The sequence below is a fragment of the Engystomops pustulosus genome, chromosome 1 (assembly GCF_040894005.1).
Source record: "Engystomops pustulosus chromosome 1, aEngPut4.maternal, whole genome shotgun sequence".
In the NCBI taxonomy this organism is placed as follows: Eukaryota; Metazoa; Chordata; class Amphibia; order Anura; family Leptodactylidae; genus Engystomops; species Engystomops pustulosus.
In genome coordinates, this window is record NC_092411.1 from 288,334,667 (window position 1) to 288,342,296 (window position 7,630).

Genomic DNA, 7,630 nt, shown 5'->3' on the forward strand with positions numbered 1-7,630 from the left:
GAGCTGTGCAGGAGAGGGGAGGCTGCAGGGAGGATGAGAGGAGCTGTAAGCTCTTGTGTCACCCCCTCATCCTCATAGACTGTAAGCTCTTGTGTCCTCCCTCATCCTCATAGACTGTAAGCTCTTGTGTCACCCCTCATCCTCATAGACTGTAAGCTCTTGTGTCACCTCCTCATAGACTGTAAGCTCTTGTGTCACCTCCTCATCTTCATAGACTGTAAGCTCTTGTGTCACATCCTCATAGACTGTAAGCTCTTGTGTCACCCCCTCATCCTCATAGACTGTAAGCTCTTGTGTCACCCCCTCATCCTCATAGACTGTAAGCTCTTGTGTCACCTCCTCATCCTCATAGACTGTAAGCTCTTGTGTCACATCCTCATAGACTGTAAGCTCTTGTGTCACCACCTCATCCTCATAGACTGTAAGCTCTTGTGTCACCCCCTCATCCTCATAGACTGTAAGCTCTTGTGTCACCCCCTCATCCTCATAGACTGTAAGCTCGTGTCACCCCCTCATCCTCATAGACTGTAAGCTCTTGTGTCCCTCTCATCCTCATAGACTGTAAACTCTTGTGTCACCCCCTCATCCTCATAGACTGTAAGCTCTTGTGTCAACCCCTCATCCTCATAGACTGTAAGCTCTTGTGTCCCTCTCATCCTCATAGACTGTAAGCTCTTGTGTCACCCCCTTCCTCCTCATAGACTGTAAGCTCTTGTGTCACCCCCTCATCCTCATAGACTGTAAGCTCTTGTTCCCTCTTGGCCCAGCTGGGTCCCCTCCTTAGACATTACTGTGGGATATAGTGAGAAGCGCAGGGGCTGCACACATGGCGCAGGTTTTTTAGGTAATGGCATCCGTGTTACCTTCACTATAAATAATTATCCAGTACAAATCAGCAGGTCTGCAGTGTTACCACTAGATGCTGGGTGACCTAGTGCAGTGCGATCAGTTGTGCCCTCTGGTGTACGTTGCTCATATTGCAGGTCTCTGTCTCTGAATGTCTCTGTCTCTGACCGTCTCTTTCGGCGGCCGCCTCTTACTGTGACTTTGTTTATGGGGAGATTTATCAGAAGTGTCTGAAAGCAGAACTGCTCTAGTTCCCCATGGCAACCAATCAGAGCACAGCTTTCATTTCCCCACAGCTGTTTATAACATTACAGCTGATCTCTGATTGGTTTCCATGAGCAACTGGAATAGTTTGTATGTATGAGGGGCACATCCACCACTGCCCCCCGAGCAGATGTACCAGACTGATGTATGAGGGGCACATCCACCACTGCCCCCGAGCAGATGTACCAGACTGATGTATGAGGGGCACATCCACCACTGCCCCCCGAGCAGATGTACCAGACTGATGTATGAGGGGCACATCCACCACTGCCCCCCGAGCAGATGTACCAGACTGATGTATGAGGGGGCACATCCACCACTGCCCCCCGAGCAGATGTACCAGACTGATGTATGAGGGGCACATCCACCACTGTCCCCGAGCAGATGTACCAGACTGATGTATGAGGGGAGCACATCCACCACTGCCCCCGAGCAGATGTACCAGACTGATGTATGAGGGGCACATCCACCACTGCCCCCCGAGCAGATGTACCAGACTGATGTATGAGGGGCACATCCACCACTGCCCCCGAGCAGATGTACCAGACTGATGTATGAGGGGCACATCCACCACTGCCCCCGAGCAGATGTACCAGACTGATGTATGAGGGGCACACATCCACCACTGCCCCCGAGCAGATGTACCAGACTGATGTATGAGGGGCACACATCCACCACTGCCCCCGAGCAGATGTACCAGACTGATGTATGAGGGGCACATCCACCACTGCCCCCGAGCAGATGTACCAGACTGATGTATGAGGGGGGCACATCCACCACTGCCCCCGAGCAGATGTACCAGACTGATGTATGAGGGGCACATCCACCACTGCCCCCGAGCAGATGTACCAGACTGATGTATGAGGGGCACATCCACCACTGCCCCCGAGCAGATGTACCAGACTGATGTATGAGGGGCACATCCACCACTGCCCCCGAGCAGATGTACCAGACTGATGTATGAGGGGGGCACATCCACCGCTGCCCCCCGAGCAGATGTACCAGACTGATGTATGAGGGGGGCACATCCACCGCTGCCCCCCGAGCAGATGTACCAGACTGATGTATGAGGGGGGCACATCCACCGCTGCCCCCCGAGCAGATGTACCAGACTGATGTATGAGGGGCACATCCACCACTGCCCCCGAGCAGATGTACCAGACTGATGTATGAGGGGCACATCCACCACTGCCCCCGAGCAGATGTACCAGACTGATGTATGAGGGGCACATCCACCACTGCCCCCGAGCAGATGTACCAAACTGATGTATGAGGGGGGCACATCCACCACTGCCCCCGAGCAGATGTACCAAACTGATGTATGAGGGGGGCACATCCACCACTGCCCCCGAGCAGATGTACCAGACTGATGTATGAGGGGCACATCCACCACTGCCCCCGAGCAGATGTACCAGACTGATGTATGAGGGGCACATCCACCACTGCCCCCGAGCAGATGTACCAGACTGATGTATGAGGGGCACACATCCACCACTGCCCCCGAGCAGATGTACCAGACTGATGTATGAGGGGGCACACATCCACCACTGCCCCCGAGCAGATGTACCAGACTGATGTATGAGGGGCACACATCCACCACTGCCCCCGAGCAGATGTACCAGACTGATGTATGAGGGGGCACACATCCACCACTGCCCCCGAGCAGATGTACCAGACTGATGTATGAGGGGGCACACATCCACCACTGCCCCCCGAGCAGATGTACCAGACTGATGTATGAGGGGCACATCCACCACTGCCCCCGAGCAGATGTGCCAGACTGATGTATGAGGGGCACACATCCACCACTGCCCCCGAGCAGATGTACCAGACTGATGTATGAGGGGCACACATCCACCACTGCCCCCGAGCAGATGTACCAGACTGATGTATGAGGGGCACACATCCACCACTGCCCCCGAGCAGATGTACCAGACTGATGTATGAGGGGCACATCCACCACTGCCCCCGAGCAGATGTACCAGACTGATGTATGAGGGGGGCACATCCACCACTGCCCCCGAGCAGATGTACCAGACTGATGTATGAGGGGCACATCCACCACTGCCCCCGAGCAGATGTACCAGACTGATGTATGAGGGGGGCACATCCACCGCTGCCCCCGAGCAGATGTACCAGACTGATGTATGAGGGGCACATCCACCGCTGCCCCCGAGCAGATGTACCAGACTGATGTTTGAGGGGCACATCCACCACTGCCCCCCGAGCAGATGTACCAGACTGATGTATGAGGGGGCACATCCACCACTGCCCCCGAGCAGATGTACCAGACTGATGTATGAGGGGCACATCCACCGCTGCCCCCGAGCAGATGTACCAGACTGATGTATGAGGGGCACATCCACCGCTGCCCCCGAGCAGATGTACCAGACTGATGTATGAGGGGCACATCCACCACTGCCCCCGAGCAGATGTACCAGACTGATGTATGAGGGGCACATCCACCACTGCCCCCGAGCAGATGTACCAGACTGATGTATGAGGGGGCACATCCACCACTGCCCCCGAGCAGATGTACCAGACTGATGTATGAGGGGCACATCCACCGCTGCCCCCGAGCAGATGTACCAGACTGATGTATGAGGGGCACATCCACCACTGCCCCCGAGCAGATGTACCAGACTGATGTATGAGGGGCACATCCACCACTGCCCCCGAGCAGATGTACCAGACTGATGTATGAGGGGCACATCCACCACTGCCCCCGAGCAGATGTACCAGACTGATGTATGAGGGGCACATCCACCACTGCCCCCGAGCAGATGTACCAGACTGATGTATGAGGGGCACATCCACCGCTGCCCCCGAGCAGATGTACCAGACTGATGTATGAGGGGCACATCCACCACTGCCCCCGAGCAGATGTACCAGACTGATGTATGAGGGGCACATCCACCGCTGCCCCCGAGCAGATGTACCAGACTGATGTATGAGGGGCACATCCACCGCTGCCCCCGAGCAGATGTACCAGACTGATGTATGAGGGGCACATCCACCGCTGCCCCCGAGCAGATGTACCAGACTGATGTATGAGGGGCACACATCCACCACTGCCCCCGAGCAGATGTACCAGACTGATGTATGAGGGGGGCACATCCACCACTGCCCCCCGAGCAGATGTACCAGACTGATGTATGAGGGGCACATCCACCACTGCCCCCGAGCAGATGTACCAGACTGATGTATGAGGGGCACATCCACCGCTGCCCCCGAGCAGATGTACCAGACTGATGTATGAGGGGCACATCCACCGCTGCCCCCGAGCAGATGTACCAGACTGATGTATGAGGGGCACACATCCACCACTGCCCCCGAGCAGATGTACCAGACTGATGTATGAGGGGCACATCCACCACTGCCCCCGAGCAGATGTACCAGACTGATGTATGAGGGGCACATCCACCACTGCCCCCGAGCAGATGTACCAGACTGATGTATGAGGGGCACATCCACCACTGCCCCCGAGCAGATGTACCAGACTGATGTATGAGGGGCACATCCACCACTGCCCCCGAGCAGATGTACCAGACTGATGTATGAGGGGGGCACATCCACCACTGCCCCCGAGCAGATGTACCAGACTGATGTATGAGGGGCACATCCACCACTGCCCCCGAGCAGATGTACCAGACTGATGTATGAGGGGCACATCCACCACTGCCCCCGAGCAGATGTACCAGACTGATGTATGAGGGGCACATCCACCACTGCCCCCGAGCAGATGTACCAGACTGATGTATGAGGGGGCACACATCCACCGCTGCCCCCCGAGCAGATGTACCAGACTGATGTATGAGGGGCACATCCACCACTGCCCCCCGAGCAGATGTACCAGACTGATGTATGAGGGGCACATCCACCACTGCCCCCGAGCAGATGTACCAGACTGATGTATGAGAGGCACACATCCACCGCTGCCCCCCGAGCAGATGTACCAGACTGATGTATGAGGGGCACATCCACCACTGCCCCCGAGCAGATGTACCAGACTGATGTATGAGGGGGGCACATCCACCACTGCCCCCGAGCAGATGTACCAGACTGATGTATGAGGGGCACATCCACCGCTGCCCCCGAGCAGATGTACCAGACTGATGTATGAGGGGCACATCCACCGCTGCCCCCGAGCAGATGTACCAGACTGATGTATGAGGGGCACATCCACCGCTGCCCCCGAGCAGATGTACCAGACTGATGTATGAGGGGGGCACATCCACCACTGCCCCCGAGCAGATGTACCAGACTGATGTATGAGGGGCACATCCACCACTGCCCCCCGAGCAGATGTACCAGACTGATGTATGAGGGGGGCACATCCACCACTGCCCCCGAGCAGATGTACCAGACTGATGTATGAGGGGCACACATCCACCACTGCCCCCGAGCAGATGTACCAGACTGATGTATGAGGGGCACACATCCACCACTGCCCCCGAGCAGATGTACCAGACTGATGTATGAGGGGCACATCCACCGCTGCCCCCCGAGCAGATGTACCAGACTGATGTATGAGGGGGGCACATCCACCACTGCCCCCCGAGCAGATGTACCAGACTGATGTATGAGGGGCACATCCACCACTGCCCCCGAGCAGATGTACCAGACTGATGTATGAGGGGCACACATCCACCACTGCCCCCGAGCAGATGTACCAGACTGATGTATGAGGGGCACATCCACCGCTGCCCCCCGAGCAGATGTACCAGACTGATGTATGAGGGGGGCACATCCACCACTGCCCCCGAGCAGATGTACCAGACTGATGTATGAGGGGCACATCCACCACTGCCCCCGAGCAGATGTACCAGACTGATGTATGAGGGGGGCACATCCACCACTGCCCCCGAGCAGATGTACCAGACTGATGTATGAGGGGCACATCCACCACTGCCCCCGAGCAGATGTACCAGACTGATGTATGAGGGGCACATCCACCGCTGCCCCCCGAGCAGATGTACCAGACTGATGTATGAGGGGGGCACATCCACCACTGCCCCCCGAGCAGATGTACCAGACTGATGTATGAGGGGCACATCCACCACTGCCCCCGAGCAGATGTACCAGACTGATGTATGAGGGGCACACATCCACCACTGCCCCCGAGCAGATGTACCAGACTGATGTATGAGGGGCACATCCACCGCTGCCCCCCGAGCAGATGTACCAGACTGATGTATGAGGGGCACATCCACCGCTGCCCCCGAGCAGATGTACCAGACTGATGTATGAGGGGCACAGCCACCGCTGCCCCCCGTTGTGCAGAATCGATTCTGATAAAGCAGATCCAGGCATCGACACTGTGGGAATCTCCTTATATGTGTTATTTATGGCCATATATAATCAACTTTAACACTTATTCTAATGAGCCTGAGGGGCTCTAGCAGAGCCCCTCTGTACTGTAGCTTCACAAACTGCTACTCTGCGTGAGATTACATGCTGCCCGGAGGTAGGAGTAATGTCCTGGGTTATCCGGATGGAGGATGATTTCCTCGCACACATGTGGCGGGTGTATGCAGCATGTGACAGGTAGCAGAGCTCCTGAGATCCATCCCCTGTGACTTCCAGGTCTCGTCCTCTGTATATAATCTGTGATTCCAGCAGACATTTACATCAGCGCCGCCATATACTGGGTCATCCATAGGGGGCGCCGCTCCGGGGCTGCACACATCGCACCTCCATTACTCGGCGTTACTGTCACGTGTGACCGCGGCCGCAGCCTCGGGACATGTGACCGCAGGACAACACCTGTAACGTCTCCAGTCCAACCATCCCGGAGAAATGGCTGCTTGTGATCCAAATCATCCTCAGATGGTGAAGTCTTCTATTCAGTGACAGCAAGCAGAGGTCTTATCCTGTAAAGTTTGCACAGGGAAACCCCTCTCCATCAGTCACTAGTGCAACCAATCAGAGAGGTTCACCAAGCACCTGTTTAAGATGAAAGGCGAGCAGGTATTGGTTCCTATCCCTGCCTGTCATACAGAGATGTAGATGACTCCGCCCAACTGTCGACTTATGCTACGTTGTGGTTTCGCCCTTGGGGCGGGACCTCTGTTAGGTGTTTGGTGACCCCGCCCTGAGGAGGAGCCTGTGCTGGGTGATTGTTCCGGGTTGTGCGATGATCCCGCCCCGGTAAGGACCCTGTGCTCTGCGGTGATGGCTCTCGTTCTCGCAGTAACCCCGCCCCTGGGAGGAGCCATTGCTCATTAGTGACCCCGCCCGGGGGAGGAGCCTGTGCACGGCAGTGATGGCTCTGGGTCGCGCAGTGTGTGTGTATTGATCCCGCCCCGGGGAGGAGCCATTGCTTAGTAGTGACCCCGCCCCGGGGAGGAGCCTGTGCACGGCAGTGATGGCTCTTGGTCGCGCAGTGTGTGTGGTGACCCCGCCCCGGGGAGGAGCCATTGCTCAGTAGTGACCCCCGCCCCGGGGAGGAGCCTGTGCTCTGCGGTGATGGCTCTGGGTCGCGCAGTGTGTGTAGTGACCCCGCCCCGGGGAGGAGCCT